Raw genomic sequence first — 20,390 nt, 5'->3', positions numbered from 1 at the left:
GTATTACTTGTAGGAAGTGTGCAGACCCCTACATCTACTCTGACCTTCAGAGTAGTCTTTAGTTGTATTCCTAATCTAGGTTCAAGTGAAGTTACAGGTGGTTATTTCTGGATGAGTAATTAAGTACTAAGCTCTGGATATGTGGCCACTGTTGCTGGAGTAATCTACTGTCTTCAATCACCATTTTCAGTACTGCAATCCAGCCCACAAAATTCAGTGTTCATTGACAGAACCATAAGAATATGTGCTGCCCAGCCCATCTGTTAAACCAGTAGGAGACACCTTAGTGTATTTCCCCCTTTAATGGAAACAAGAAGAAAGTCTTCTGTGTCCACTGTTTCATACCTTTATATTCATGGAAAAGAAACTGCAGACCTACTAGAAGCAAAGGAAAGGCGTAATGAACAAATAAGGGAAAGAGCTAATAGTAATAATTCATTCAGAAAGGAGCCATATACCCTTGTCTATTTCTGTTTACAGTAGATGTGGGCAAAGTGCAGCCTGTGAGCTGCAAGTGGCCCTCAGGGGCATTTTTGCAGTCCTCAAACCTACTCCAGAGACCCTCTGAAAATCAGAACACCAGCCCCACTGATGAGGGGGTGATAAAAGTCTATTCCTACCCTCCCCCAAAGAGGCTTCTAAGAACAATAGTTTTTTTAAGCTTGGGTCTTGGGAGGTCTCCCAACCCCCCTGTCAAAGAACCAAAATAATAACTCAAAGTGCCAGTTTGTACGTGTCTTCGGTTGCCATTTTCACCTGTTTCCAGCCCTGCTGTGGTCCAGGCCATGGCCTTACATTTGGACCTTAGTACTCAGACCTTCCCCATCCCTCGTTTATCAAAACATGGTAATGCAGGAAACGCTGGTTCATAAGCACTTGCAAAGTTTGTCTACCCCCCCCCAAAAAAAAACCTCACTAAGGCAGAGTTCAGTTTTTAAAAGCTTTCTATAGGGAATAACTATGTGTTTATTTCCTAGATGGATCAAGAGCTGCATACACAAGGGGTGCCTGAGAGATCCCACTGCAAGGATGCATTGTGCACAACCTGTCACCCTCCCACTTTACAACATGTTCTAGCTCCTTATTGAACAACTGTTTGGTAAAATTGCAAGAAATTTGACAAGGGCTAAACAAGGGCCTTGAATGTTGCACATGTGCAATGAGGTCAGGACCATTTTGTTTACTCATTTTAAAGTGCATTACCTACTGTATCCAACATTCAAAATGAAGCATAAATAAATACAGTGGTGCCTCAACTTATGAACTTAATTGGTTCTGGAACTCCGGTTGTAACTCAAAATGGTTGCAAGTCGAAACACCATTTCCCAAAAGAATACATTGAAATGCAATTAATCCATTCCAGCCAAAGAAAAAAATCACACAAAAAAACCCAAAACACTGCAAGACCCATCAGAAACACGATTAATCTGTTCCGTCAAAAAGGGGGGGGAAACGGAAAAGCAAACAAACCATGCAAGACCCTTTAGAAATGCAAAAAAGCAAAGCAAAAAGCAAACAAACTGTTCAAGACCCATTGGAAATGCAGAAAAAAGCAAAGCAGAAAGCAAACAAACCATGCAAGATCCATCAGAAATGCAAAACAAGCAAAGCAGCAAACAAACCATGCAAGACTCATCAGAAATGGGGGAAAAGCAAACAAACCGTGCAGGACCCATCGGAAATGGGGGAAAAGCAAAGCAGAAAGCAAACAAACCATGCAAGACCCATGGGAAATGCTAAAAAAGCAAAGCAAAAAGCAAGCAAACCCCGCAAGACCCATCAGAAATGGGGGGGAACCCAAGAAGCAAACAAAGCCCACAAGACCCATTGGAAATGGGGGGGAACCCAAAAAGCAAACAAAGCCCACAGGACCCATCGGAAATGGGGGGGGAACAACCAAAAAACAAACCCTGCAAGACCGATCATAGCACAGAAACATAATCCCACCACACAGCCCAAAACTATGCTGCAAAACCCACCCAGAACAGTTTTTAAAAAGCAGAAAGCAGTACCTTACCTTACCAGGCAGTCCGAAGCTGCCTCTGATTGCACTCACCCTAACCACTGGGGTGAAAGAATTACAAAGAAGCAGCCTCTTCACCACCAAAGGTTAGCAATTTGAATTCCCCACCTTTTTTCTCTGCCTTTTTTTTTTGGTTGTAACTCGAAGCTCCGGCCGCAACTAGAAGCAAAATTTTGTGGCCGGAGCTGGTCATAACTTGAAATGGTCATATGTCAGGACGTTCGTAAATCAAGGCACCACTGTAGTACTGTAGGACAACCCGTGTTGTGTAGGGGGTTGGCATCTTGAAGAGCACAACTGAACATTACAAGTGGTCTTCCTTGTACAGTTGCACTGGGACTACAATTTCAAAGGGAAAGCTAATGTTTGGGGGAATGGAGTCCTTAATCCCCTTCCTTGAACATTTTTCTCCTATTGCACCTACTCTGTCCTGTACCATTTTTGCCTCTGCTATGGAAGAGTTGTGGCCACTTCATGAATACTACTGCCAGTTCTGTTCTTTCTTGTTAAACCTCACACACTGTCCCTATTCTTTTCCCTTTTGGGATGCCTACTGGAGCTATCTGCTGATAGTTCGTTTTCTTGTTTTTCTTTCTGCCAAGTTACTGTTCCATGCATGCCCACTGGCTACCTAATTGGTCCCTGCATTAAGTCCTTTAACTGGGTTCTCTGAACTTCCATGCATTAATCTGCTTGTCATACATCTGTTACCGAGACCTTGACACTATTGTTGTGCCATTTCTCTGGGTATTTTCCTGAGTCATGTTACTAAACCTGAAGTGATTCAGCATCACAAATAGCATCACAAAACCTTGACTCTGAATGTCGTTGCTTTGCCATCAGTAGCATGTAGCTGTTGCTACTAATAATAGTGCATTATTCTGCACTATTGCTAGAATTAACTAAAAGAAAATTATGGAATATATTCAGTCATATTTTATGCTAAAAGCTTTGAATCACTCAGGCTCCACACTAGCATGACTAATTAGGAATGTAATTGCAGCATAACTGCTGTTGGCAATTACTGAACAAGATAAGCCTTCCACCAAAATAACATCTTGCTTCCCAGAACAGTTTCGGGCTCTACAGTTAAGAAGCAGGTAAAGAACTCTTATTTCTAAATAGAGCTATGATCTGAAAACTTAGTTTAGTGACTTCTGTAGTTTAGAGACGGGTTTTTACTTTCCTTGAATAATTTTTTCCCCCAGGTGGGAGCAACCCTTTTTCCTGCAGAAAATAACATTTTTTCTAGCTGGATTGCTTTTGTGGAGAAGTAAAACTTTACTTAATATGTGTATTTTCCTGGCTATTTAAAAAATTATTTTGTAAACTATAGTCCCAGGCTTCGAAAAAAACACACACCTATTTTAACAGTTACTTCTTATGGTTTCAATCTTATTATTAGACTCTAATGGAATGAAATGTAACTGGAGATAGAAAAGAAAAATCACGTGGAAATAGGGATGCAAATCACAATTTCTCTCATCCTTGATGAAAATGGATGCCATGCCACATCAGGATGCCCCATTAAAGTAATTGCCAACAGCTGAGAATTTATTTTTACTCATGCATGAGAGTGGAAAATCCAGTGGGTTTTTTCCCCAACCATCAATAACATTAGTCAATTTTTAAATGGGGATGTTGCACAAGAACCCTCTATGTTGTGCTAAAATAAAGTACTATCCTGTGCAAAATGTAAGGTTGAAACTAGGCACATTTATCTGAAGCTACTGAGCTCCTCTGTCTGGTAGCTACTCTCTGAACTTAATATTGGAGGAAGACTCAGGCACGGATGGTGCATACCGAAGAATGCATATAACAAGATTATGAAGCTCCACATAGGAAAGAACAACCATTTGAACTGACCTTAAAACTAAACAGTAAATCCATGCGAAGAAGACAGACTGTTTAACAGTTTCCACTTCTAACCATCTAGTTCTGAGATAGAAAGTAGCTCTTTTTAAAAAAAAGACAGATGCACTTTTTGCAGCGTGCTGCAGAAACATAGTAGAATGGAGTTCCTGTAATAGTCATGGCAGTGATTCACTAGCAGGGATCGGATTTGCAGAGTGTTCCAAATTCCAAAACAGCCCCCCTCCTTTTTTCACTATATAATCTCTGCCAACCCTGATTTTTCTTGTCCCACTCCTGCCCGCCACTGCTTGTTCACCTCCTTCCCTATCAACTATTGCCAGCCTCAGTCCCCTTGCCTTCCATCGCTCCCTTTGCTGGTTTCCTTGGCCTGCTAGGGTTTAACTGGTTCTAGCACCAGAAACTAAAATGGGAATACCAAAAGAGAAGAAACCAGAAAGCATCGGGTTCTTATGGGTTTACTAAAAGGCATGACACCTGTAAGACCCCTGAAATGGAAGAGAAGCCACCTAGGAGCCCCTGAAATGAAACTTTTCTTCCTGCACATCCCTTTTCACTGATTTTTTTTTCCTATGAAACAAGTGGGTGTCTCCCTGCTACTCCATTACTTACCAGAAGGTAGAAAGAAAGATAAACTATGGGGACAAGAAACTTAGGCTGGAAATAACTTGTTAAAATACCATTAAAACCGTTGTTACATGCACCTCTTTTGTATATGTGTTTAAAAATACTTTTGATTAAACAGAACTGGCCACAGGAAGCAACCAATTCAATGCATTTTTCAGTGGCTAATGTGTTAATAACAAGGAAAGGGAACAAGTTATTCTTGACATGCACATAACTGTAACTGTGATAAATTCTGACTGTTCTACTTATTGATAGAATTTGTTCTGTTTAAAAGTAATATTCCAAACAGATCTAATCCTGGTTCCACCCTTTTCACCATCTTGAACAGTAGCTCCACAGTGTGGTCCAGTAGTCCAAATGAGAGGTTACCAGAGCATTTATCATGCCAAGCGTAATATCCGTCTATGGAGGATCATACAGTGGGGTCTTGACTTAAGAACGGCTTGAGTTAAGAACATTTTGACTTAAGAACCACTCTCATAGGAAAATATTGACTTGACTTACATACTTAGATTTGAGTTAAGAACTGAAAAAAACCCACGTGGGAGGCAGGGAAAGTGCAAAATTTGAACTTTCAGTTAACTGTTGGCCAGTGAAAAGGGTGCCTGTCTGCTTCCTCACTCCTCCCAGCGTTTAGAGAGTGGATTGGGAGTCTTCAGACTGCCTGGTACTGGACTGCCTGGACTGTATTTTCCCTGCCTTCCCTGAACCTTTCTTGACCTAAGAAAAAAAGAAACAAAATATCCCCCTCTAGTGGTCGAAGGCAGAATAGCAGCTTCCCATTAGTTTCTATGGACGGAAAAGAGCAGATACGGATCAAATGGTTCTTCTTCGTGGCCTCTGTGAATGCACACTAATGGGTTAAATCTGCACTTGTGCAGAGGCCTCGGAATATTCTAGAGCTTAAAGTAACACTTTTGGCTCCGCCTCCCAGGACCTCATGGACCGCCCGCCCTAACAGTTACCTCAGTTCCATTTTTTCCGCTGCTGCAGTTAGGTCTCCTGGCTAGAGCTCCGTGAAATTATTGGAAATTCTTGGAAAATATTTGGCTCCTGTTCGATTCTTCATTAAGGAAAGTACAAAGACTTTATTATTTAGGAGGGGAGGTGTGCATTTTGGCCCTTTGCGAGGGTTTTCCCTCTTTCCCCCTCTGTTCCCCCCCTTCCCCCCCCCTTGGACTGTTCCCAGGCCTCCAAGGCTTCCTCATCTCCCAGGGTTACTTTTAAAAGCTGCACTGCCTTGGAGAGTCGCACAAAAATCTTTGTGTATGCATTGAAGCGGCCTCTGCGTCCGCAGAACCTGACCCTTTACCTCATATATAACCTAGGGAAAAGAGTAAAGCCTCTAAAACTAAGGCCAAACCCTTAGTTTTATAACCACCGACCCCCTCATTCTTCGGCTATTCCTAGCCTGCCACCACAGGCTTTCCCGTCCTTGCCTGTCCTCACTCCTCAGTCTCCTGTTGAGTTTCTTTCCTAGGGCTCTTCGCCTCCATCTTCACCGCCGTCGTCGGTCCCGCTTCCTCCTACTCCGGAATTATCCCTGCAACATCCTCTCCAAAACACAAGAAGGTGAAAGCGAAGCATTTGGCGCCATCTTTAGAGATTCCCGGTCTCCGAGCCACTCGGGACTGAAGGTCTCACCCCACGGGGCTCGACATCTTCGCCCCAATAAAGCGAAGAAGCATGCACCTAAAGAGGACTTGCGAAAAACAAGAAGGCGAAAACGAAGCATTTCGCGCCATCTTTTAGAGATTCCCGGTCTCCGAGCCACTCGGGACCGAAGGTCTCACCCCACGGGGCTCGACATCTTCGCCCCAATGAAGCTAAAGAGCATGCGCCTAAAGAGGACTTGCAACCACTCAAGCTCTCTAAGAGCTATTTGAGACGTTGGAGGCAGCAAATGCAAAAGCTATATTATCTGCGTCTGCTACACAGCCTTGCTGCGAAAACTTCATCCTCCGAGTCCTCGTCCTCATCGGAATCCTCCAATGAGAGTTCGACATCGTCGGTACCGTCCTTCCGTGATATCGGGAGGAAGAGGCACCGATCGGTACCGAGGGAACCTCTGTTACCGGAGATGCCCGAACATCGATGGACCTCCCAGGTCCCGATACTCCCGCGGGCTCCGGTACCGAAGAAAGAGATCATCTCCTGATACCAAAAGACATAAGAAGAGATGGTACCATGAAGCCTCCCTGGTACAGGAGGTTAAAACATGCTGGTACCATGCCTTGGTACCAAGCAGAAGGCTAAAACATGCTGGTACCAGGAGGTCAAAACATGCTGGTACCATGCCTTGGTACCAAGCGGAAGGCTAAAACATGCTGGTACCATGCCTTGGTACCAAGCGGAAGGCTAAAACAGGCTAGTACCAGGAGGTTAAAACATGCTGGTACCATGCCTTAGTACCAAGCGGAAGGCTAAAACTTGCTGGTACCAAGGGATTAAAACATGCTGGTACCATGCCTTGGTACCAAGCGGAAGGTTAAAACATGCTGGTACCAGGAGGTCAAAACATGCTGGTACCATGCCTTGGTACCAAGCAGAAGGCTAAAACTTGCTGGTACCAGGGGATTAAAACATGCTGGTACCATGCCTTGGTACCAAGCGGAAGGTTAAAACAGGCTGGTACCAGGAGGTTAAAACATGCTGGTACCATGCCTTGGTACCAAGCGGAAGGCTAAAACAGGCTAGTACCAGGAGGTTAAAACATGCTGGTACCATGCCTTAGTACCAAGCGGAAGGCTAAAACTTGCTGGTACCAGGGGATTAAAACATGCTGGTACCATGCCTTGGTACCAAGCGGAAGGTTAAAACATGCTGGTACCAGGAGGTCAAAACATGCTGGTACCATGCCTTGGTACCAAGCAGAAGGCTAAAACTTGCTGGTACCAGGGGATTAAAACATGCTGGTACCATGCCTTGGTACCAAGCGGAAGGTTAAAACATGCTGGTACCAGGAGGTCAAAACATGCTGGTACCATGCCTTGGTACCAAGCAGAAGGCTAAAACTTGCTGGTACCAGGGGATTAAAACATGCTGGTACCATGCCTTGGTACCAAGCGGAAGGCTAAAACTTGCTGGTACCAGGAGGTTAAAACATGCTGGTACCATGCCACGGTACCAAGCAGAAGACTAAAACAATATATGCCCATAAGAAACGCCTGGTATTGAGGAAGTATTCTTAAGGAAGATACTGAATACTGATGATAATGAGGAAGGATACTGAAAAAGAAACCAGAAGTCCTTTTTCACTTCTGATGCTCCACTTTCTTCTACTTCCCATGACTCTGACTCTGAGTCTTCTGACTCCATGGCACCAGACCACTCCTAACCTGACCCTGCCAGACTCTGATATTTGTGATGGCTTTCCTCCATCCCTCATTTCCGAATTTCATTCATGTTCTAACATGATACAGAGAATCGATAAGGCTCTTGATTTAACAGTACATCAACTTCAAACAGAGTCTGATAAGGTTTATGCAGATATTGATGAGGAATCAGTGCCTTCCCTGTGCTTGTCCCTTATCCCATCTTTATTCTGCTTGCTTCAGTAGACCTGGGAAAAGCCCTTCTCTGTCCCTAAAATGTCCAGGCTTGTAGAAAATCTGTACAAGACCTATGGTACCAATACAGATTTTTAACTAGGCATCCTCCTCCTTATGTGGATGTGGACGCCACACAAGCCAGATCACGCTCGAGATCTACTACCACACCGAGCAGCGAGGAGGTTAGAAAGCTCATCTACATGGCAGCTATGGGCGCCTACCATATCAACCTCTCTAACTGTGCACTACCCTCTCTTCAGGCAGCCCCAGCAGCATTTAATCTGAAAGGGCTTGCTCTCCATTAAGACGCCATGTCCCTCACTCAGCAAGAGAGTGTGATAGCGCATCACATTATCAAGGCCACCTCCAAACAACTCATGACTGGGGTAACCTTGCGAAGACACGATTGGCTAAGGTCAGCCAACATTTCTGATTATGTCAGATTTGGAATAGGGGACTTGCTCCTTGATGGCTCTAGGTTATTCGATCCCTAGATGGCCTTCAAAGAATGAGGAAAACAGCATGGTCATACAACGTTCAGCCTTATAGATCTCAAAAATTCCCATTGATGCATCAGTACTCTTATAGTGTATACAGACCTTATACTTCTCAACGACGATATCTCCCTCAACAGTTGGCTCAGTACCACAATCCAATCAACGCTACCATCCCCACCATTCCTATAGGAAGTTGACAAAAAAATCCAACAGACACTGTGACTCCCTCCCGCTTACCACCGCTCGATTCTGCGTCACATGTTCAGTATGCTTGCTCCCTTCTTTCTGCATGGACCCACATCACCTCGGATGCCTGGGCTCTTTCCATCGTCACCTATGGGTACACCATAGAGTTTTGGGATACACCGGCTCAGCGGGTGATTTACACTCACTCTTCTACCACTCTATGAGACAAGGTAAAGATCCTTTTTGGAAAATCAGACATATCTCCCGCCACTCCAGGTGGGGGCAGATCACTACGCCCCATTTTAGACCTAAAGGACCTGATTTTTCTTCATCAGCCAGCGCCGTTTTTGCATGGTGACCTTGGAACATATCCTTCCACTAATTCGACAAGGAGATTGGTTTACTTTGATAGATTTGAGTGACGCCTGCTCCCACATCTCCATCAGAAGTGATCATTGCGAATACCTCCATTCTCTCTAGGAAGGCCCATTTTAGAGTTCAGTGCCTTGCCATTCAGCTCTCGACGGCGCCTCGAGTATTCACATAGGGGCCGTATTGGAATCTTGGCCGGCAAGAGCTTTTCCTTTCCCAGAATGGCATGGTCTAAATTTGTTCCCTGATATGTCGCTCCCCTCCGTTGTCTTGGATCACAGCCCATCAGGCCCAAAATCTTCGGGGACTCATGATTTCCACCACATCTGTCATAAAGCCCGCGAGGCTCAAGAGGCAGTCCCTCCAGGCCTGGCATCTGCCCTGTTTAACCCCATGAAAAATACGCCCTACATATGCCTCCAGATTACTCATGAGCTTGCACACCAACCCTGCTGGTAATCAACCCAGAAGACTTGGCCCTGGAAAGACTGTTTGCTCCACTCCTACCTACCTCGAGAATCACGACAGACTCCAGTCTGGTCGGATGGGGACCCCAATGTACCAGTCTTCATATTTACGACACCTGGTCAGTGAAGTAAAACTTTCTCTTTTTAAAAAACTCTGGAATTGCTGGCCATCTTCAAAGCATTTCAGGCACTCCTAACTCTCAACCTAGGCATGGCTGTCCAAGTTACTACGGATAATGTGACAGAAATGTACTACATCAACAAACAGGGAGGCACCCATTCTCTTCCTCTACTGTACCTGACTGTTCAGTTTTGGGAGTAGTGTCTAGAATTCCACATCTTTCTGTCTGCTGTGCACATCTCCGCCCAGGACTTCACATGGGCAGACCATCTGAGCAGGTGAACATACCAAATACACGAGTGATCTCTGGACCATTGCTTCATCAGAATCTGCAAGAGATTTTTTTGTTCCTCCCTGCCATAGATGCCCTTGCAATTGAGGTGAACAGCTAGTGTGCCATCTATCTTTCACAGCCTGGACTAGGGGTAAACTCTCAAGGAGACGCCCTCATGGTGCCCTGGAAGGGCTGCTTCATGTTCCCTCCAATACCTCTCCTACTGTGCATAATAGTGAAGATATGACATGACAATGCCACCGTGATCCTCATAGCTCCATACTGACCCATACGGCTGTGGTTCACAACACTGCTGACAATGTCGTCAGGCTCCCTGAGACCCCCATCTATTCATCATCTTCTGACCCAGAATCAAGGGAAAACGTACTGTCCAGGTCTACAAGCTCTTCACCTCATGGCATGGAGAATTCCTCCTCAATAAACTCCATATTATCACACTCCAGGAAGCCCTCTACCAATCAATTCTATTTCTGTAATTGGCTGGCATTTACCAAAATTACTACTCGCTACCCTAAATGAAGAGGTTTTCTCGTAGTACGGCAAACCTTTACCCTCCACGGGGCCAGTCTATACCACAGTGGACTCTTCACACTGTCCTGAGTGCCTCTCGCATTCATCGTTTGAGCCACTGACCACAATTGCTGGACATTTGTTGACTTTCAAGGTTATTTCTTAGTTGCAGTTACTTCCAGTAGCACTTCAGGTGGATCCTCCCTTCCTACTTTGCCACCTGGACAAAGTTATACTGTTCCCAGATGTCTCCTTCATACCTAAAGTTTCTACTCAGTTTCATGTTCGGCCGCCTATCAGTCTGCCCACTTTCTTTCCTAACTGCCTACAGATGTAGAGAGGTTTCTTCACCTGCTAGATGTTTGCAGAGCATAATCGTTCTGTTTGCAGGACTGTTTTTTCCCCCGCAAGTCTAATCACCTGCGCCCGGTGAACGCTCACTCTACCGGAACTTTGGCTACTTCTACAGCTTTTCCTCAAGGGTGTCCCGCTGTCAGACACCTGCACAGCTGACATTTGGCCCACTTCGTCAGCCTTCATCTTTCACTATCGCCTGAATCTGCGGGCCAAGGAGGATGTCATTTTTGGACGCACGGTCCTGTCTGCTGTTTTGCCGTGACGTCCCTCCTCCTATCAGAGGCAAGCTTGCTAATCACCCATTAGTGTGCATTCACAGAGGCCACGAAGAAGAAAGAAAGGTTACTTACCTGTAACTCTGGTTCTTCGAGTGGTCCTCTGTGAATTCACACGTCCCGCCCGTCCTCCCCTCTTTCCGTCACGGCTGTCTCACCTTAGAGCAGCAGCGGAATTTGGGGAACTGAGGTAACTGTTAGGGCGGGCGGACCATGAGGTCCTGGGGGGCGGAGCCAAAAGTGTTACTTTAAGCTCTAGAATATTCCGAGGCCTCTGCACAAGTGCAGATTTAACCCATTAGTGTGAATTCACAGAGGACCACTCGAAGAACCAGAGTTACAGGTAAGTAACCTTTCTTTTTCAATGCATTCCTATGGGAAATCCAGATTTGACCTGAGAACTTTTTGACTTGAGAACCGCCTTCCAATACGGATTAAGTTCTCAAGTCAAGACCCCACTGTAGCTAGGATACCAGCCAAAGCCAGTAAAAGATTAAGCTGCACCAGATACATCAACGGAGCTTCTAATGACAGTGATGGCTCTAAAAATAGTCCCAAGCTTTAAATCTTCAGAGGGACTGTATGGCATCCTGAAGCAGGTTGAATTCCACTCATCTGGATCAAGGGCCCACCCACCAACAGGTCCCTTGTTGTTTCTGAGCACCTGTATAACTACCCACATCTAGTTCACTGCTGAAGCCAGGCACTAGCCTACTGAACCCTCAGTATCACTTCACTCTGAAGAGAATGAGTTGCATGGCATCCAGTAGACTGACGAAAAATGCCCTCCAAAACTTCTGAAAGCAGGCCTCACTCCGTATGTTTATGTACAGGTTGACTAACAACATGTGAATGTTGAATAGATCTTTAACGGCTGGAACTCTGCCAAGCTCTGTCATAATCAGAAACCTCCCAGCACCACCTTCAAGAGATGTGTAGGCAAATATGAATGGAGCAATCAGTCTTAACTACATCAAATTTTAAGAGCCATTAAGGGAAAATTGCAGTCAATTGTATCAAAAGCAATGGAGAGATCCAGAGAATCCACACCATAGTCTTCCGCACAACAGAGGGTGACCATAGGCTGCATGGGCACCAAACCCAGGCCAAAAACCTGATTGAATAGGTCTTATTTAAGACAGTGAAGCAATAGCACCAATTCAGTAGAAAAGAGGGGGAGCAAAGGCTTACATCTTAGTCTGTGCTTCACAATATAATTAGAACAATTAACTATAATTAATATAACATGAAACAGTTGGTGGAATATTATGTTGGTTAACTACTTGTCTTCACCCTTTCTGCAAAGTACAAAACAGACAAAATAGAGTCTTTATTATATCCCTTAACAATCCTTATTTGTAGAAGTATGGCAATCAATATAAAATATAGATCCTATTACAGCTTGAATTTCTTGGAGATGCAAGGCAGGTACCGCCTTCCCACCTGAGAAAAGGAAGGAAATCTGCTCTAGGTCCTTGAAGGCTTAATTATCTGAGTTCTGACTTGGTGTCCTTTAGTCCTTGCAAGTATTGCATCAAATGCCTGTAAAGTACCTGCCACGCTAGACTTAAAAGAAACCGACCTTTGCCAGTGAAACACTCCAACTTACCTTAATTTGTATCAGAAGCACACACTTGGAGCCAGCACTCTCCAAATTGTTCCTCCAGTAGGTGGAAGTTAAAAGAAGAATGGCCTTCACTGTCCTTGTAATTTCAGGCAGTGGGTCACATTGTAGCAAAACCCATCAATGGAAACCAATTCATTTCATGAGGCTTTTGAATACATCTCAGAAAACAGGTGGAAGAAAACTAAAGTGCTGGAGAATATCATGCAAGCCTCGGTGTTCTCTCCTTCACTGTTACTGAGAAAACATTTCAGAGGGGCTCACAAGTTTCCAGACGATGGGCAGACACCAGCTTGTGAATCGTACCTGAAATATTTTACTGTGTTTTCAGATGTAAAAAAGCTAAGCCTCTAATCAGCCTTCCAACAACCTTGAACCAACTCGGATCACATGCCCATAAGAGATTAATTATGCTTCCTACAAATATTAACTCTCAACTCATCCGCACTATGTTTTGCATGGCCTTCTAATGTCACATGATACAGGCAACATATTTAGTGGCCTAGTGCGAGACAGGGCATGAGAGTAGCAGCTCTCTCGATGGAGTGCCGTCCCTCCCACACACTGTTGAAAGAGACATACAGACTCTACCCACTTCACCTCTTAAGAGGATAGAGCAACGGGGGGGGGGGAGACACTTGGGAATTGGAAGAAGAGATTTGAGGGTTAATGGTCGAGGGAACTCGGGAGAAATTGGCAGAAACAGAACAGAGAAAAAGGGTGGAGATAGAGGCGAAGATAGCAGAGATAAAAAGGAAAGAAGAGCAGTTGCCTCCAGGCTGGAAGTGGCTCTGGATGGAGGATCCACAGACCAGAGTTTGGGAAAGGCTAAGAGTACCAAAGGAAGAAGTGGATTATAGAAGGAGGAGAGATATACCCCCAAGACCCCCTTACTGGGGGGAAGATGAAGCCAGGGAGTGGCGGAGGAATTTGAGAGAGGAAAAGGAGAGAGTGGAGAGAGAGAAGAGAGAAAGATTAGAATGGAGAGTGAACCAGATGAGGAGGAGAGAATACAGGAGGACCCTGGGCAACTCATGTATTGACAGGACATGCCGGGTGGAGTGAAGTCCAAGATGACGACACCATACCTCTACTGGAGGGAGAGGTCGGACAGGCGGTGAAGTTGGGTGTGATGACTGACTGGCCGGGTCCTTGGAACACGGCAGAAGGAAACCCGTTTTTAACTGAAGGATGGAACCCCCTAGCCATCCCATTGTCTATAGGAGAAAAGTTATGGGACAATTTTGTTGACATTGGTTACCTGTTAAATGCCCCAATAAACCTTACTCCTGTTTCAAAGTTAAACAGCTCTCATGATTTATTTGGAAGGAAAAAGGAATCAAAAGATAAACCCTCACATCTAGTCACTAAATGGGCAGGATAAAAATTCAAATAAATATTCTCTCAATAGTGGACAGAGTCTTCCTCTTTTCCACAAGGGAAAATCAGTCTGTTCTTCCTCTCCATTTGATTTGGAATGATAGACAGTCCCTTGGGTGCAAAGAACAGGTATTTCCATGGTAGCCATTCCATGCCATCCTCAAAAGCCCACAACCATTCTTTAATCACCCTGATGCCTGGTTGTTCACTACCTGCACATATGAAATCATACTGAGCTTTGAAAACATACTTTCGGCTTACAGAATCACCCAGATCCTGTCGATAATAATCTAAAAAGCCCCCAATGCTCCAAGCACTGTCTGCAGCTGTCCAGTATCATACATCTGAACTGATCCTTCTCTCATATTTAGTGATTCTGTGCACTTCGCTTGTTAAGTTGTAGAGAAAGCTAATGAGAATCTACAGTGATACCATTGTACTATTCCTTTAATAAATTCTGCTATCTTGCATTCTCTTTGAATGCCCATATTACACTCCTGACAAGGATGTCACCAGAGTAGACCACATCACAACTATTTCCACTATGTACTGCCCACATATATATATAGAGAGAGCGCATGGTAAAAGGGGAAAAAACCAGGAAAAAAATATTTTCACATGCATTAGCAGAGCTTGCCACTAGAATGCACCAGAGACAACGCTATGTACCCTATTTTTCTGTGCATAAAACATGTACACAAATATAATTTTCTGTGTATAAAAATATAAAATATTTCCTAAAATGTTTTTCCTAAAATTGAGGGTCGTTTTATACACAGTAGTAAGGAGGGTCCCCCTCCACTTTTTGCAAAGAAAGTGGAGGGGAAAAGCACTTTCCTTGCAAGAAAGTGGAGGGAAAAAGTGATTCCTTCTTCCCCCCTCCACTTTCTTAAGAGGAAAGTGCTTTCCTCCTCCACTTTCTTTGTAAAAAACTACTTTCCCCCTCCACTTTCTTTGCAAAAAGCTGCTTTCCCGAATGCAAAACGTGGAGGGGGGAAGCAGCTTTTTGTAGAGAACGTGGAGGGGGAAAGCACTTCCCCCTTCACCTTCTTGCGTGGAAAGTGCTTCCGCCCTCTACTTTTTGCAAAGGAAGTGGAGGAAGCAAGAACTTTCTTTCTAAGAAAGTGGAGGGGGGAAGCAGGAATCAAAGTGCTTTGATCCCTGCCTTCCCCCTCCACTTTCTTGCAAAGAAAGAAATTTTGGGTTAGAAAAGTCTTATACATGGGGGTATCTTATACACAGAAAAATATGTTATTCTTTGGTAACAAGATTCATGTTCTCTGGCTCCTCCTAGTGTTCTGTTCTGGTAATACATTTGAAAATAGGTTTTTTCTGGATTTAAAAAAAATATTTTTATTATTTTCAGACTGTAGCTAAGTGATCAGTGGATAAGGTGGTCCTACTGTACTTCTTTTTTTAAAAGAGTGATTAAAATGGTGTGTGCTGCAAATAATGTAGTGAATGATATAACAAATGGGAAGGAATTCCTTATTTTTCTCTTTACATTCACTTTTGCTTCTCCCTCTTATTCCAGAAAGAGTATGTCTTCTGTGGCTTCGCTTTAAAAACGTAGGGGAGCCTCAGAGCACCGTGGTTTATCTGCAGCACTGCAGCAGCAAACCTTCTGCTCATGACCTGGGTTCAATCTCAGGTAGCTGGCTCAAGGTTCACTCAGCCTTCCATCCTTCTGAGGCGGGTAAATTGAGTACCCAGCTTGCTGATGGAGGAGGGGGCAGGATGTGTAACCTGCATAATTTAATAGCAAACCGCCCAGAGAGTGCTTTATGCACTACGGGGTGATACATAAGTAGAACACTTTGCTTTTCCACTTTAAAACACAGCAAATATTTTTAATTTGAATTAGTATTTGCCCTTTTGCACTTGTCTCAAACTACTGCAACTATGTATAGTAGATACTTTGTGAATCTGCATCATCAACACTGCCTGGTCTTCAACTTTCACATCGATCACCTGATACAACCACTTACAACAATATTTTATCAAGGACTGTATCCTGTTTCAGTGCTGATACTACCACAGTGCTAAAGCACACTAAACACATTGTGTTGGATAGTAATTTGGCCAAACCTACCATACAAAGCTCTTAAATGCTATTTATAACTAACCAGCCAGAACAATTTTGCAATATAGTTTTCATGATCATTGCTGTAAAATGTATTAAATTTAAACTGTAGTTACCTCTTAGAAGCAAACAGGGCTGTTTGTCTCTTTGTAAATCATGAGTGTCCACAGCATCTGCAGAGTTATTTAACATACAAATTTAACATCAGCTGCTCATTCTTGCAAGACTGTGTTAACTGAAATGCTTATTCAAAATAGCTTGAATCAACATGGGAAAATACACTTTTGCTTGTTTGGACAGAAGCTTTGAAAGGCAGGCTATTTAAAGAAGTTCTCCGTACTTCTGTGGAAAAAAATCTGTGAAATGATTTCCCCACTGACTGAAATCAGATCAATTTCTCCTTTGTTTCTTCTATTGTGTCTTTGAATGTTAACCTCTTTTTAATTAACCCCACATACACAAGACCATATTATTAAACTCCTCACAGTCATTAATTTAATTCAGAACTCACAATCAATGATAAAGGTCAGAACACCTCTTTCCCCATCAGCATGCACTGAAAAGATACTGGGAATATAAGGGTGTTAATGGCAATCCATCTTTGGCCGTGGTATTGTTCCTGACAGAGCTGGGAGTGATTCTGATTTTTGCTGCTTCTTTTTTTATCTCTTCTTTCCTTCATCCCCCCACAAAATCAAAGATCCATGTTTGGCCTTACGTTACTGTTTCAAACACTGGAGGGAATGGGATTACACTCTACTTTTTAGTGCCTGTCAGTAGAGAATAGCACTGCGTGATCATATTTAAACTTTAATATGATATTAAATGAGAATGCATATTTCCTGCAAGAACCTGTTTTTCTTTCCCAAGATAGCATTTTGGGAATTTGCCTAAGCAATCATTTGCCTAAGCAATCACTTTTTTCAAATTAAGCCTGTGTTTACCATCCAGTAACCAATCAGATAATGCAGATGAAAGAGAGAAAGCTAAATGCAAGATAGGTAGGTGTGTGGGGAATCCCATGCTATGAGAAACAAATATCTTTCAACATTTGGCAGACCACAACTGTAAAACAACAACAACAACAAAACAAAAAAAATAATCACATTATCTAGTCTGTGGATACCAGTCCACAAATATGTGTGCTGTATTAGAGGTGTCAGTGTCCAAATTCAAACCATGTATATAGGTTGACCAGCTAGAGTATATCTGTTGAAGAACACTCATTTGGAGAATCAAGGGGGCAGGCAATTCCATAACCTAAGAAACACATCATGTGTTTCAACTCTCCAGTTTTGCATTTTGAGCCCTTCTGATGCAAGTTAACTAAGTTAATTAAAGAAAGACACTGGGAAGTTTCACTTTTCAGATAAGGAAGAATATACTACATGGATTTCTAAAAATCATTTTGTGTTATGGTTGTTGTAGGTTTTTCGGGCTGTCTGGCCATGTTCTTGAGGTTTTTCTTCCTAATGTTTTGTCAGTCTCTGTGGCTGGCATTTTCAGAGGACAGGAGTGAGAACTTCTGAGTATGCTCTCATAAGCGCTGTTCAGGTGTTAAACCTAAAACATATTGTTGTCATATGCTATCAAGTTAAAATTGACTTATAGTGACCCTAACAGGGCTTTCAAAGTGAGGCATTTGAGGAGTATTTTTACCCAGTCCACATTCTCAGTGTGTTTCCAGGGCTCAGCAAAGATTCAAATCCAAGTCTCCTAGAATTCCTTTCCAGTCTGCCCCTCTATCCACTATGCCACACTGGGTATCTCAAACATGTCAAATGGTGTCCAATAGCTATACTTGTTGTGTGGGCAGACATAGGCATATAAGCCTTGCCACTCAGAAGTGAGGCAGGCCTTTGCACATTCACCGTAAACGTTTGCCGAGGTGTTTGTAAGCATATTCCGCTATTATTACGGTGTTTCCATAATCAGGAGCTCTGCCTTAGCAGAGCACCATGGAAATACAGCAACTGCGTTCAGCTGAATGTGTTCACAAGCCCCTCTGCAGACCTTCATAGTGAAAGGTTCACAAAGACATGTTTCTGGGAGGGTAGGAACATATTGGGATCAATTTTGCCTAGATCTTACTGTCAGCAGCAGGCTTACAGTGCTATACACTTTCAGGCTCCATACCTGAATGGGGTCATTGTGTTAGCAGGAGAAGATCCTATTTTATAAAGCAGAGAATGGCAGAAATAACATCTTTTTCCAAACATTATGGTATAATTAAATATATTATTTTATGGTTGCAAATTAATGAAAACTAACTTTACTGCATTTGAAAAATAACTGCAATGTTCTTGTTACTTGCATTGTTTAAGGGGTGCAACTCCACCAAACAGGAGATATGATATACTGAATCATTAACTGCTGGCTCAGTGGCCATCTTCTGCCCTTTTATGATGTTGAGATGATGGTAACACCAACAAGAGGAGGTTGTGTTGTGCACCACAGGTGTTGTGTGCTGCATTTTTTAATATAAAAAAGTAATCATTTCAGTTACTCTTGAGAAATGTGAAAGTGACATTTTTAAATTATACCTAAAACAGTAACTATTTTTTGAACCTTGGAGCTAGAAAAACTACTTACTTTTTGAGACAAGATCTTAAACTCTTCTTGTTTCAGCTTTATTGTTAGGCATTCTGAATTCCCCACAGGAATTGCACCAGCTTACCTCCCAGTCTAGTAAAGTAATTCAGGAAAGGGACCTGGCTCTACAAAGTTTGCAGGCAACAATGCACACTGGATCAGACCACCATCAGCCTCAGATGAGTAACAAGGCAATCCCAGTGCAAACATGCACCACTTATATGGAGTCAAGAATAGTAACAAGCCCCTTCTACTGGTAGAAATGAATGAATTTCTGTTGGCTTAATGCAGAGATGTTCTGAAAAAGCCATCTGCCCCCAGAACTGCTCCACTAGCTAAGATATGCTGGCAGAATAGCTAAAACAACAACAACAACAACAACAACAACAACAACAAAGCAACAACAAAACAAAAAAACCCTGGGGTTGTGCACGTTACACCAGATCCAAACCTCCTCCAACACATACCATAGATATGCCCACAAGAGGGAACCCTCCTAAGGCTTTTCACTAGGCAAAAGAGCCTCTGTAGTACTATATTCACCACCCTTTTAAACCCAATCTGGGTGAGCCCCAGAGGGTGCGTGAATTAGCACTACAAGCAAGCTTCTAACCTAGGTATTCACCTGTCTCTTTACCTGAGACACACTTCTGTCCTGATTGTCCACTTTGTACCTAGCACACCGACCAGACAGACAAAGCAGACTGCCCAAAATAATAAACTTAGTAAACATAGCCTGTTGGCCAAAGCACCTTCTTTAGACACTCAACTCCTTTCCCCCCGCAAGGATCACACTTGGGTAAAAACATAAAAAGATTTATGAAACTTATGAAAAAATATAAAGAATTCAAAAAAGTCACTGTACGATTCCAAAACAATACAAAAACAATAAGTAATGCATATTCAGATAATTAAGTGAGCTCTATGAAACATTCCCCATAAAATAATAAAAGCTAACTACTTCTGCCTAAAACTGTTTTCCAGCTAAGTAATCATGCCTGAGTCTCTGCTACTGCATCTTTATGCCTAATCCATCATCTGCAGCTGACCGATGAAAGGATAGCTAGCTTGACAAAAAGCAGCCCTCAACCTAGGATCTTGCTGGATCTTAAATTCTTGTTCCCCCAACATGATGTTATCCAGTCAGGTTCAAGTCCTTTGTCCAGTAACCTCACCTTCAAAATGTAACTCATCTCTCAACTTCTCCTTTCAGTTCTCATGAGAATGTTTGCTAACAAGGAATTAGTAATGGGATGGGATATCTCTGGCTCATTGTGGTACGGCCTTGGTGCAGTCTGGAACAGAGCAAAACAAGTCTTCTTTCTCATGCAGATAAGGGCCACCCTGTGAGGGTCCGCTATTCTTCGCCTCCCCCATCCCAAATAAAGCCGTAGACGTATTTGAACAAAACAATTTGTCTTCTTTATTTAACTGGGGTAAAGGAATAGAAACGTCAATCAGGTTGGGGATAAACTTCTCCTGTTGAAGTAACGGTTCATACAGGGGCACCCAATCTTCGTCAAAAGGGTTACTGGACTTCGATGCCCATGGACTGGCC

At 43.3% G+C, this 20,390-nt stretch overlaps 1 long non-coding RNA gene across 1 annotated transcript in view; it reads right to left on the bottom strand.

The window, feature by feature from the left end:
* Window positions 1–20,390, bottom strand: part of LOC110078889 (uncharacterized) — a 56,285-nt gene that overhangs the window by 10,997 nt on the left and 24,898 nt on the right. The window contains exon 2 of the long non-coding RNA XR_002300520.3: window positions 16,357–16,413. This is a non-coding gene — a long non-coding RNA (uncharacterized LOC110078889). The remainder of the gene's footprint in view (window positions 1–16,356; window positions 16,414–20,390) is intronic.

Source organism: Pogona vitticeps, chromosome 4 (assembly GCF_051106095.1).
Source record: "Pogona vitticeps strain Pit_001003342236 chromosome 4, PviZW2.1, whole genome shotgun sequence".
NCBI lineage: Eukaryota > Metazoa > Chordata > Lepidosauria > Squamata > Agamidae > Pogona > Pogona vitticeps.
This window is presented reverse-complemented; position numbering and strand designations above follow the sequence as displayed.